Source organism: Triticum urartu, chromosome 3A, assembly GCF_056163025.1.
Source record: "Triticum urartu cultivar PI428250 chromosome 3A, HENAU_Tu73, whole genome shotgun sequence".
Classification (NCBI taxonomy): domain Eukaryota; kingdom Viridiplantae; phylum Streptophyta; class Magnoliopsida; order Poales; family Poaceae; genus Triticum; species Triticum urartu.
The window spans coordinates 741,865,170-741,878,686 of NC_141875.1; the positions used below are offsets into that span (position 1 = coordinate 741,865,170).

The 13,517-nt window shown below is 41.9% G+C and overlaps 1 long non-coding RNA gene across 2 annotated transcripts; it reads right to left on the reverse strand.

Annotated features, from left to right (window-relative positions):
* Window positions 1–1,322: 1,322 nt before the first annotated feature.
* Window positions 1,323–7,284, reverse strand: LOC125523803 (uncharacterized). Of its 2 annotated transcripts, none has more exons than XR_015617861.1 (6): window positions 7,218–7,284; window positions 6,394–6,571; window positions 4,269–5,704; window positions 3,495–3,710; window positions 2,402–3,355; window positions 1,323–1,957 (listed from the first exon to the last, which is right to left on the reverse strand). It is a non-coding gene; the product is annotated as an uncharacterized LOC125523803 (long non-coding RNA). The 2 variants fall into 2 exon arrangements; XR_015617860.1 differs by having other exon boundaries at window positions 7,195–7,284.
* Between the last annotated feature and the right edge of the window lie 6,233 nt (window positions 7,285–13,517).

The following is a 13,517-nucleotide window of genomic DNA, read 5'->3' on the forward strand; positions in this document are numbered from 1 at the left end:
CGTAGGTCCTCGAACTACGAAAATCGTCATCCAGGTCCTCGAAGTGCTGTAAATGTGTCATTCAGGTCCAAAATCTCCCCCTCTAACGGGCCATCTGGCGCCGTTAACCGTGAGCACTGAACAATAAACCATGAACAGAAATGATGTTGGAACTGGAACACTATTATTACTATTCACGGTTTACTGTTTAGTGTTCACGGTTAACGGCATCAGCTAGCCAGTTAGAGGGGGCCAGGGAGATTTTGGACCTGAATAACACACTTACTGCACTTCGAGAACCTGGATGACGATTTTCATAGTTTGAGGACCTACATCACACCCCTGAAATAGTTCAAGGACCTACAGTGCACTTCACCCATTATTTCAATATGACACATGTAGGATTTTGTTTCCTTATTCCAAGATTCTACAACCAGAATTCCCTGGCAAACTTTTACACATGAAATTAGGCACTTGAAACCGTACAGGTTACTACACATACCTCCTACCATTTAGAAACCATGGAAACACAAAATATTTCAACACTTTCCCATATACTATTCATAGCTTGGACAGGCCCCATCAACTTTTCTTGTCTCAAAAGGATTGAGGCCCCTCCAACTGCACTCAACTTCTAGGATATCTCTCCTTTGAAGGCCATGAAAACAATCATACAACAAGATTGTCTGTGATCATAAATGGCATTTATAATTACTTGATATTTTCATATACAATATCTAAATAGTAAAGTTTATAGATGCAGTACTTTAAAAGAACTAAGGCTACTGGTATCCATAGCTAGAATACATAAATACAAATAATTAGAGGCATGAAACTCTAACATTAGATAGGCCCGTGTAGATTGCATACATGTAACCCTTATAAACTTCGCGTCTAATTTTTTTTGCAATAGGCTTTTTACCTAGTATTTTCCTAAAAATGATACTTAAGTGAATAAAGCACTGCTCGAGATAACATTGTGAGTTGGTTCATGCTAAGATCATGCGAACTTTCACAAGGATATCGACATTGACCACTCCAGCTAGTAGATTCTCCAAGGAAAAATAATCCTATTCTACACATAGAGAAAACCTATATCATTCTTTAGTATAAATTAAGGCTTGACATTCCACTTCAGCTTATATTTTGTTCAATCTATATACATGGAAGATAATGTTGCACTAACAAATTAGAACTTGTATCATTAATTATTAGCAGCAAATATTCTTTCCATAAAAAATTAAACATGTCAAATTCTCGCCGTGAAATTATGTCTTGGGTCTAGCTTAACCTATTCAGCAAGCTACCATTGACCATATTGTAGTCCATATGAAAAAGAGACGAACATCATATTCTACTGAAAAACAACAATGTGAAGCCCTGTCCACCACGTTTCGCTTCATATTACATTATTCTCACTTATCACACATACTACAATTCAACCATGCATATCAGTGAAATATAGGAATGGATCTCCAGTACAACAATATATGCACACTTTTTTTCCAAAGTGACTTCTATGTTTGCTAGTACTATCTTCTACACACAGCCCCTACAGCAGAATTGACTGTGGTCTCAAGTTCCTTCTACCACTAACCATCTCTGTCACAATTTTGTTGTAGCTATTCTAAATAGATGTCGTGGTCTGCCTCGGATACTCGTGCCTGAGAAGAGGCTACCCCATTGAACATGCATTGTTATACGCCAGGCAAGAAAACTCTGAACTGCACCACACAACGCCGACCACAATGTCACGTCCATGATCAAAATTAAGTGTTCTTGGCTTCCAGCCTTGGCCAAAAACTGCACCAGAACTGCCAGAACGCCATGTGGTCTCCTAAGAGGCGGGAAGAGCTAGGGAGCACCATGACACGCCGTCTACAGCTCGGTGGTGGTGCTGGTGGGTGGTGTTGATCTCATCACCCTGGCAATGATGGGATCATGGTCGTCGTCGTCCATGCCTAATTGGCACATGAAACTGAACGAAGAAACACTCAACATATTTCTTCATGCAAAATCAAATACTATTGCAACTAAAATATATAATGCAATAACGAGTGTTTCAATGTTCTTCTGTTTATAGTCAGCGGGCAACAAGTTACAAATATGTTCTTCTTTCATCACTTGTTATGTTTGTGTACCTCAGGCTTGTAGACAATACGATTTTGTTAGCCTGCACCACTACACTGATCTTTTGAAATGATAAATTTTAGCAACTATGTCAACAGTACTAAATCGCAGGAAAAAAAGAGAAACAACACCAACTTTAGCTTCACCAGAATTTCCTCAATATGTAGGAATAAAACAACGGATCTCAGCTACTTTTCATAAACCATGAAAATATGTAGAAACTTTAATTTTTCAACCAAAATAACACAATGGTGCATTGAAATAGGAAAAGAAGCACATAAACGACAATTACCTTCCTCGTGTAGTAGAGAAACACCATCAATGAATAGTCTCAATAAGCTTTCTGGATGTTTCAGTCTTCGGACGTAATATTCAGTTCTGACATGATATTTAGTTCAGAGAGGAAATCCCCCTGTAGTAAGGTATGTTGTGTATGCCGGCAATGTCGCGGGAGAGGCATGCCCTAGGAGTGGCACTGCAGATGCACGCCTTGCACCCCAGACCCTCGCCATGCAACAGAGAAGCACCGCCACAGCTCGCTGGCCACCGGCAGGGAACAGCAAGGTGTGGCGCCGCAGACCCATGCCTTGTACCCCCATCCCTTGCCCTGCAAGGCAGCCCGTCATCAGGATCGACACCATCTTTAATGTAATCTTTTCCAATACAAACCGCGTCTTTAAAATACAGCAGCGCAACACACTTACATACCAAAGTACTCTAAAGTGATATTTCCAGTTCTCACAAAAAAGTGATATTTCCAAAATAAAAGTTTGGCGTTGCTAATTTCAGTATCTACATAGAGCAAAGCCTTTAACAGAAAAACATCAATGGATTTAAGATGGTGGGAGGATTCTGGATAGTTGGCCTCACCGAAAATAGAGGCGTTCGGTTGTGCTCGACGCGGATATGATAGTAAGATAGTGAATAAATCACAATTTTATTTCAGGTATGAATTATTAGGAATTTTATGCCACCTTAGAATTAACATATTGCATCTATATTTTGTAACATCTAATTGCAGGTCGTCAAGTGGCTCAGGTTGTAGGGTGTAGTTACAGATGGACAAAGATCATGACAATGAGTAAACATACAATCTAAATTTATTCTGAAAGTCATGCATCTAGACCAAACAAATTGAGTTTGGTAAACGGTATATGTGAATTTTCACAGCTTTGCTCAAGTCATCCGGATCCGGTCACCTCCAGCAGACCTCACAAGTCATAACAATAGTTTCCTTGTGCTAACCCTGCAACCCATTAGTCAAAAAATCAAGTCTATTTAGATATGTATTGAAAAGTAAGGATTATAAAATTCAAATAAGGGAAAAATAAGAGATATAATATAAAGATATAGTTCTGAAATTGTGTGGTGGTTCGGTGTCTCACCCTTCAGAACAATTTTCAGGAAGGTGTTTGGGTCCAATACAGTGGGTATATCGTTGTTTCATTGCACATCCGTAGCATCAATGATCCATCAAACAATGGCCACATCTCATTGTTGATCAACAGTGACTAATTTAATTTGAGATGCAAATAACCCATTGGTATAAACCAGTTGTAATACCGAAGATCGTCTCCGGTCATCGTTGAGCAATCACCCGCCTATGAGTCAACAAAATTGATGTTGAGGACAGCGATGTTAAATTCAGATAAAACTCCATCATAAATCACTAAGAACATCAATTTCAAGGACCCGCACCATGCCACTTTCCCAAACGCTTGGTGTCCTGAATCAAACTATTTCAATTGCATGATGTCTGTCGATGAAACAAAGCAAAAGTAGTGCAGATTGGAATGCTAGAAGACCCCCCCCCCCCAAACGTCGCATGTTTCTAAACATGAGAAAATCAGTTACTAAAGCCAAAATAATGCATATCTATATATTATGTAATTCACTCTAAAAAAATGAAAATCACATTATACAAGTCAAGCATACTCAAAGGAACTGGTAATATTTTTGTCCAGCACATCTCAGTCAAACAGCTAATTCCAAGATGGGCATTATATGGCTCTCCCCAGCTTGGTAGGCTGCACCATGCTTCTTTCTCCAAATAGAAGAACATAGTAAATGTTTTAGTAAATACATGGAGACTACGCATGGCACGAAACCATTATCCAGCAGTTGAAAAGCATCAAACTGGACGAGTTGACGAACTTTACCTGCTTGACAATCCCGCAGCCCCATCGAGCCTCGCGTCGAGCCCGCCAACCTCGGAGAATAACGAATCCCCACAGCTGCCGACTATTCCACCTGCTTCCACAAGCACCCCTTCGGCCGCCAGCAATGCCGCCTCCCGCCACCGATGGTCAACGTAAACATGCACAGAAACAATGAAATGGATAACACTTTTGCCCCCTCTATTACACATCAGAACCATCAAATTTCAAACCTCGTCACAAAGCAGAGCATAATGTACTCAATAAAAATCAAGTAACCCTCCCTCACCAGCATCTACTCAATTAGACTACTAATCCGGCTACCTTCTTTTCGGGGCAAAAAATAACAAATCTACACCACCCTCGCGCAAGCAAGAAGTAATATATAGTGAAAAAATCAAACACAAATTCGACGAAGAACACACTGTACGGACGCAACTATTTTCCACAATGTTATCTGGTGATAAATTTGCAACTATTTTTTGGACATATTTTCCACGAATGTCATCTGGTGAAAAATTTCTATTTGCTATGAAAACATTTGTCAATGTTTCACACTAAAAAAATCAGATTTTTTAATTATTTTACTGTTCACCCAGGTTCAAGTGAGCTAGGGATTAGAACAACATTTTTGGACAAAGTACTACAGAAATAATCCAAGCAATCCTACTATAATATCAAGGCACACATATAAGTGATTATTCTCTCATGCAAACTGAAGTACTCCCTCTGTTTCTAAATATAAGTCCATTTAGAAATTTCAATATGGACTACATACGGATGCATATAGACATTCTTTAGAGTGTAGATTCATTCAGTAGTCCATACTGGAATCTGTAAAAAGACTTATATTTAGGAATGGAGGGAGTAGTATATATATCCACCTCACGGGCTACTATATTAAGATGGCCAAGCCTTTGTTAATCATATGAACATGGTACAGGCAAGGAGGACATTAGCTAAGAAATGTAGTATCAAATATTAGATAGATGAACATGCAAAATTTGATGTAGAAAACAAGGATAATCTTACCTGAATCTCTTCCGATGACTGCGCCTTGGCAGAGATGATATAGAAAATCTCGACTGGGGTGTATTACTCAATGGGGGTGTCGTCTGGTAGCGGCGGCGTGCACGGCTGCATCAGAGTGTGATCCGCCACCACGGGCATAGGCGTTACGGATTGGCGAGTGGAGGTCGACGAAGGCGCTGGCATGCCTGCACGAGACATGCGCAAAATTATTAAATCAGCATTGAACGTACCATATAGATGGATCTCTCAAAATATACTCTCATTCATCAATTCCTTTTCAGAAAATAAATGAAGTGGCTGGACCAATCTTAGCTCTGCTTGTATGTTGCTGCTCCAAAATCTTCCTCGAACTGGAGATTGACGGTCATATACTATGCATTAACTCGAAGGTAGAAACTTATTATCATCTTCAAAATAAGCTCACGTGTAAGAAGATATCCATGAGAAGTACATCAAATTATGTATGAAAATATCTGAACCAAACAGAGCGCCTATTTATTCTCATCTCATAGTTTTCATTCACTAAAATGTGTCGTTGGCCTAATATGCATGTCTGACCAAAAGTGTGATGAGGTGTTGGATCAGAGGTTTTAGTTAGGTCATGAACTGATCCCATCACTCAACAGTTAACACGAGAGTTTGGCGAGAGCAACAGAAAGTATGGTTAGCATATACGAAACACAAGTACAGATCCATAAGCAGAGGACACATATGGCCTGTGTGTTACCTGTTGTGGTGAAACCGTATGATTTTTGACCAAATATATATATGCAAGGCAACATGCAGATGAATAACATGAAGATGTGGGCAAAAAGGCACACGTTTGTTTAAGTAGGTTTGATAGGATGCTTAAAATAAGAAGGTTTACTTTAACCATGGGCCTTGTAGCAGAAGAAACAACAAAGTAACAATGCTGCCGAAACAAACGGGATCTAGGAATTAAAGTGTGGACAAAAGAATGCAAATACCGAATACTTGCAAGAATAGAAATGCAAATTAAAACGGATCTACTAACCCATAATTTTTAAATACAAATTATTTGAATATATTACAAATCAAAAGCTTGCAAGAATAGAGATGGTCAGATGGAACATACCGAATACCGACAGCGCACTAAAGACAATCACGAGGCAAATGCCCTTTCCGAGACCTCATTGCAGTAAATGTTCGAATAATATCCTTATCATCAACGGACTTGAGTACCACCTGCTCATTGTAACTTGTAACACATGACTTGAACCATTCATTATTGATCTTGCTACGCAGTTTGCTCCCTGTTAAAAATAAGAAAACAGTTTTCTCTCTATTAGTGCTCGACAGAAAAAACAGAAGTGTTCGTAAAACTTTAGAAGATTGACAAATAAAAAATACAGTCTTGCAAACTTAAAGAAAATGACGAGTTTGGCTTGACAGAACAAGGATTATAGGATCAGGAAAATCAGCTTTATCGACAAAATCTGATCTGTATAACTTTAAAGTAGATACTTGGTTGCAGCTAAAATAAAATCAAGTGCTGCCGGCAGGTCCGGTCCTCGGATTTTAGGGGCCCAGGGCGAAACAAAAATCCAGGGCCTTTAGTATAAAGGTCTAAATAATAATCAATCTATGTAGACATAAATTTAGAGGCCAAAAAAAAGGGCATCTAAAATCATTAAGCATATCAAATAATAAAATCATCCGAGATGCAAATTAGTAAATTAGTAATGATAGTAACTATCTATCTGATCCAACAATTTCTTCTCAATGCATACTTTCGAGATGGCATGACAGTACTAAAATTGAAAAGGACAATTATTTTTGGAAATTAGCATGAAGCTATGATAGTATAAGATCCAGTTAAAAATCACCATCAAGAATCTGCCTCTCGCCTCTGGTTCATAAAACCTGCTAGGCATACCTTATCTGGAATCTGCCTCTCACCTCTTGTTGTGGTGAACGGCGTTTATTATCACCTGGACGGCAGTGCTAACGACCTGATTGGTAAACTATATAGATTAGAGAGGAGAAACAATCAGGCAAATCATTGGACAAATCTAGAATCAGAAACACATAGGTCGCTGCTCGTTTGGAGGAAGAAAGATGAACACCCAGATGTACGTACCTGGTGGCGCTGATGTCCTAGACTCCAGTCGAAATCAAATTAGGGTGCGGCGGTGCGGACACACCAGGAACCTAATTAGGGTGCGACGAGGACGACACGCTGGATCCTCATAGGGAAGGCTCCCCCAAACCATGGAAGCTGGCGTGGTCGCGTGGAGGACGATGATGACGACAGGAGGAAGCTGAAGTGGGTGAGGTGGAGCTCCTTCATACGCGCACATGCCAACACCCGCCCGCCTGCGATGAGGACGACGCGCCGGCTCCTCATAGGGAATCCCCAAATCGTGGAATCTGGCAGGGTCACACGAAGGATGACAATGACGACGGGAGGAATTGGGGGAGGTGTAGCTTCACCATGGCCGAGTCGAGCGAAGGAGGCCGGTGGTGGCGATTTTTGTGGAGAGAAGATCCGATAGGGATCGAGGGGGGGAGTGGAGGTGCAGGCGTGCGTGCGACCACGTGGAGACGCGAAATCTACCCTGTGCCACAGCAGCGGCGTCTCCCGGAGTTCGGCGGCAGGGATTGAAACCGCCCTGCCCTGGAGACTTGGCGGTGGCGTTTCCCGGAGTTCGGCGGCGGGAGCGGCGTCTCCCTCTCGGACGGCGGCGGCGGCAACGATAGATGGGATCGATGGAGCTTTCTTTTCGGGTGTGGGTTTTTTTTGGGTGGCTGCATGGATGGGTGGGGTGGGAAGAGGGCGAAAAAAACCCGAACAGAAATGGTGGGACGAAAATAAAATCCGGAACGCGACCTACCAACTGAGACATTAGGAGTAGAGATTACTGTATATATATCAGAGGAAGCGGCTTTGATGGCTCACCTGGTACGTATCCGCTCTGGGCTCTGCGTTCGCCGGACCAGTCTTTTCTTTTCCGTTAACTGGTGGATGTTCGCTGCGAAGTAACTCCCAACGAACGTCCTCACAGCCGTTTGATCAAGATTAGACGATGACATTTAAAAAAAATCTGAAAGTGTCTTCTAGGATGAAATTGTCATGCTAGTCTCAAAATATGTCACCCTACAACTAAAATTGCAACGGAAATTGTTCGAAATGTCACCCTCTCAGCCAACTAAAAGATTCTTTTTTTTTACTTTTTATTATAGTGAAATTATCTATGACAACTAGGTATAAATCCACGCAAAATAAAAAGGACCCTAATAGCGAGCTAATGTTTATTCTGTGAGAATGAACATTTTGTAACACGTTATAACCACATATGCTCACATACACGCATATACATTCACCCCTATGAGTACATGCACGCATAGACACAACATCTTGATATTGCCGAAGTCACCACTGTTGTCTCATAGTCAATGAAAACATCTCCTCCCATTGAACGAACATCACTGGAAACACTGAAATAAATTTAGCAAAATAAAGGCACTAGTGCCAAGTATAGGTTTTAAACTTTAGTGAGCTGGTTTCACCACACGGACGTTCCTCAACAAAGTTTACATGACCAAACACCGATTTTCCTTGTCATTTGCTCAAAGAATCACTCTGAGAAACGTTCAAGAATTGTCATGTTAAAACAAAGAGTTATGTTATCCTATAATAGAAATATTTGTCATGCTAAACAAGCAAAAAAATGCCAAGCTATAGAACAAAAATTGCCATACTACAACAGAGAAAATTGCCATGCGTTTCAGAAAATTGCCATGTTGCAGTAGAGATAATTATCATGCTAACGAGAAGAGGAAGTTGCTCACATGTTTAGAAATTGACATGCGCAAAAGAGAATTACAATGTTAGCAGAAAGGAATTACCATGTTACAACAGAAAAATGGTATGGTACAACAGAGAAAATTGTCAATTTGCCATGCATGTGTAGGAATTACCATCCTACAACAGGATGATTCGCCATGCTATGCAGAGAAGTAGTCATATATGATTTTAATAATGCGCATGCTTCACATCATGGGTGGATGTCATGCTACACGAGGTCGTTCCCTTGGGTGGGTGCATCAGAAGGAACGTTTGCGTTGTTCCCTGTGAAGGGTGCATGAGAGGGAATGCCCACAAGAATTACCATATGTCATCACTTTTAAGATTCATGCTAGAATCACCGCTTTACGATTGCATGTGTCTCGAAAGTACTCATGAAGATCCCGAAAGGTTGTAGAAGGTCCTGGAAGATTTTGAAAGGTTATAAGGACTTCAAGGATATTCTAGAAGGGCCTTCATTGCAAAAAAAAATCTGGAACAATATCTTTGTTGCAAAGATTTTCTATAAACACGACCTCTGTTGCAAAACATCCGCACCAGCAACTCTGTTGCAATGGTGAAAGATGGTGCTCTGCTGCCCAATGTCTGCACATCAGACGGCTCGCGAGGCCGTGAATCTTTAATAAACATCATCGGCCGACGCGTAGCAGCGTCTTTTTTTAAAATTATTATTTATCTCCATATAGGCCCATAGAACAAATGTTTCTATCTTTTATACACCTATATTATATACTCCCCCCATGTGTGGTCTAGGAACGTCCCCATGCATGTGAATCGTGGGACCAAGTCGAAGGCAATGCAAATTAACTATTTCCACCATTCCATAACGAAGACGCAGCTGTTGTCTTTGTCCAGGTTTGAAGACGCAGCAAAACGAAGATCTCCACATATGCAGGGCCGTCCAGGGGCCTGTGCGGGCTGTGCGACCGCAGAGGGCCCCCAAATTCGAAGGGCCCCCGATTTTGGGCCAGCATCTAGTAGTATATTCTTTGTTTTGGGCATTGTTTCACAGCAAGAACAGAATTAGGCGTTGCCGGAGAAACGACCCACAGCCCTACCGGCATGGATAATTCTTTCCACCATTCTGTTGGCCGCCGGTGACCGAGAAAAGGTGAGGGCATCACCGATCTATCCACAAGGTGCGCTTAAACTAAATCCCTAATTAATTTAGACTATTTTGTCCTCACGGAGATGAACCGATTGAGGTGCTCAAACTGAATAACCAATCTGAATAATTATATGAGACGGTTCATAATCCAGTTTTTCTAGGGAATATATGGGTGTGCATATGCATCAATTCATCAATCCAGTTTTTCTAGGGAATATAAATAATAGGCTTGTTGATTAAGTTGTCACACACCAAGATTTCCAAGCTAGTTGCTCGTTCAAAATTCAGGGTTCAATCCCTTTTTTCATTTTGTTATCTTGGTAGACCTTTAACTCATGGAGTGTTTGAATTCGTTCATATTTCTTTTGTAAACAAATCATCTATTCTAAAAATTCTAGGGCCTCATTTCGGGTTCTGCACCAGGGCCCCGAATTCCTGGAGACGGCCCTGCACATATGTTTGAACCGAGCTAGAACGTAGGAATGGCAGCACGCCTGCATGCTGTCTCAAGAAATAAAAAGAAAGAAAGGAATAATGACACTGGATCATCCATCCTCTTCGGCATCGAGCAGACCACCGGCGCCCGCCGGCCGTCAGATTTAGCTCAGCTCTCCTTGTGATCGCCGCCAGCTTCGGCCCCGGCTCCCTTGTCGTCGGCGACCTCCATCGGCGGGAGGGTCTGCGGGGTCAAATACAAGAGAAGAAGAATAGGAGAGAGATGAGCATTATGTCGAACAGATCGCGTGCACTGACAAGGCGGGGGGGAGGTGAGTGAAAGTCAGATAGACCACCACCACCCCCGGGGTTGATCGCTTTTCATTTTTTGATACAAGGGTGTGTGTGCAATTTCTTTGCCAAATTAGCTCCTTACAATCGGATCCCGCTTTTTAGAAAGTGATCAAACACAACAAATCGAGCGATCGGTGCTTTCTCCAAAAAAGATTGCCAGAAACATGATGGCTTTTGCAAAAGAAGAAAAAAAAGAATAGAAACTAAGTATTCTTCCGCAAATCTTGAGAAAATGGCTGCACTTTCATCTCCATTGTTGTTGGTCGAACTTAGGTATCACATGGAAGAAATCCAACAACCTATGAGCTTTTGGAGCAACCGCTTTGGAGGAAAAAGTTTGGAGAAAACAAGTTTCAAGTGAAGCTGATAGTGTCAGATTTTACCTCTGATGTTTCTTTGTGCCACACCCATATGGTGGAGAGATGGGGCCATAGGGGTACATCAATAGAAGCTACATCAAATTATCTTTCCAATGCAAAAAAACCTCACATCATTTGGAGTTGTGAATCAAAAGTTCTAGTCATTCTCGTGGAAGGTGTCCAGGTTGTTAAGACTTCGCGAATTTCCGAGGAGCTCTGCATCAACTCCCAAAGTTGACTGCTTATTCACCCAAGGAAGCCATGCAAACCTTTTTCACACCTAGCTAAGGGGGGTTGTCCCTGCTATAAAACCCCATCTCCCCCATCCTCTAGAAGACCTTTTTTCAAAACCATTCAGCTACAAGCTTATGCAGCAAGACTTCTAGAGAGATCCGAGAGATCTTGCTACCTTTGCTCTTGTGAGTTCATTCGGATTCGCGAGAAGGAGCCTCTGGTTCCCCCTAGTTCGTGCTCTACGGTTCCGGCCGTTTTGTGTGGATTAGTCCCAGTTTGTGGTTCTGCGATTGTTCGGACAGCGGGTTGGAGTTCTTGTAGCTTCGGTCAGCCATCCCCAACGTACGGGTTGCTTCCAACCTTAGCAGGTATAAAGCTAGTTATCCCGGCTGCTTGCAGCTAGTTATCCCTCCCGATTCGATCCTACGACGTGAAGATCGGGCCACCTTCGGGTGTGAACTCGTTCATCGGGTTCCCACCTATCATCTGGCAGCAGAGCCTTCGTTGACACGATAGGATCTGTTATCCAAGTTTATCTTGCTATCATCCTTTAGATCAAGTGTTTTTCATGCTATATTTTCTGTCCTAGAAGTCCAAAGCCCCACCAAAAATAAATCCAAGCCTTGTTGGTGCTGAGATCTTGTTGTTGCATACCTTGCATGTTCTTCATCGTTTAGATCTGCACCAAGTTCATCTTCATAGTTGTTTTCAGATTTGGTTGTTGTGCTTTGGAAAAAGAGAAAAAAAAATGGCAAAAAATCAAAGAGAGAAAAAAAAGAGTGGCAAAAAAAGTCAAGAGAGGAAAAGAAAGTGTTGTGTAAGATCCAAAAGTTTCAGCTTGGTAGAAAAAAATTCAGAAGCTTGTGTGTTGTGTGTTGTGTGTTATCCAATCTTGGTGCAAAGGTGCAGCAGATCTATCCCCATATTTTCTTGATTTGCATCAGCTTGATTTCAGCACAAGCCCTTTTTTGTTTACCCCACCAAAATCCACCAAAAACCGAAGCTAGTTCTTTGATCCATGTCTTTCAATCGCTTTAACACATCCGGGAGAAGCACAATCTGATGTGAACTCATAAGAACTTTGGTGAGTAAGAGGTGAAGTTGTGTGATTCCACAAAATTATCCTATTCCACTTTTTAGCCCTACTAACATGGCAGGATCTACACCAAGTGTGCGTCGAAAGAATCATGGAGAAGGAAATTGTTTGGCCACCCGCGCTGATGTGCAACAACTCAAGAACAACATACTAGGAGCCATGGAGAGGATGCTTCACGAGCGTCTTCCAACAGGTGGTGATAGGGTTCGACACCGACAATACCCTATTGCTCATGAAGTGCAGCAAACAAGACATGCTCCAGGGCTTGAGGTTTCTGCTTGGGGCGTGTCACTACTACTCAAGTAGTGCAGCGACAAGGACATGTTCCCAGGCATGGTGTTGCTGCTCATGCATGTGTCGCTGCTACACCTGAAGTGCAACAAGGATGTCATGCTCGAGGGAGAAGTTGTGGCACCCGTCAACACAACAACGACCGACCGCAAAGCATGACCGTGGTTGACGGAGCGGCTCCGGTGATTCAGAGCCCATGTTCACCTAAGAAGCTCACTCCTAATGTTGGCATCTTGACCACCAGTATTCTCTCAACATCCAAGAAACATGTGCCACAAATTCCATGTGAGGAAGAGAGTCCACAATCCAAAATCCCACAATTTGTGAGTGATAAGAAAAGCAAGATGAGTGACTCCACCAGAAGTGAGGAAGAGTGTCCACTTTCAAAAATCCCACCACTTGAGAGTGAAAAGAAAAATGAGTTGAGTGACTCCACCAAAAGTGAGGAAGAGTGTCCACTTTCAAAAATCCCACCACTTGAGAGTGAAAACAAAAATGATTTGAGTGACTCCAC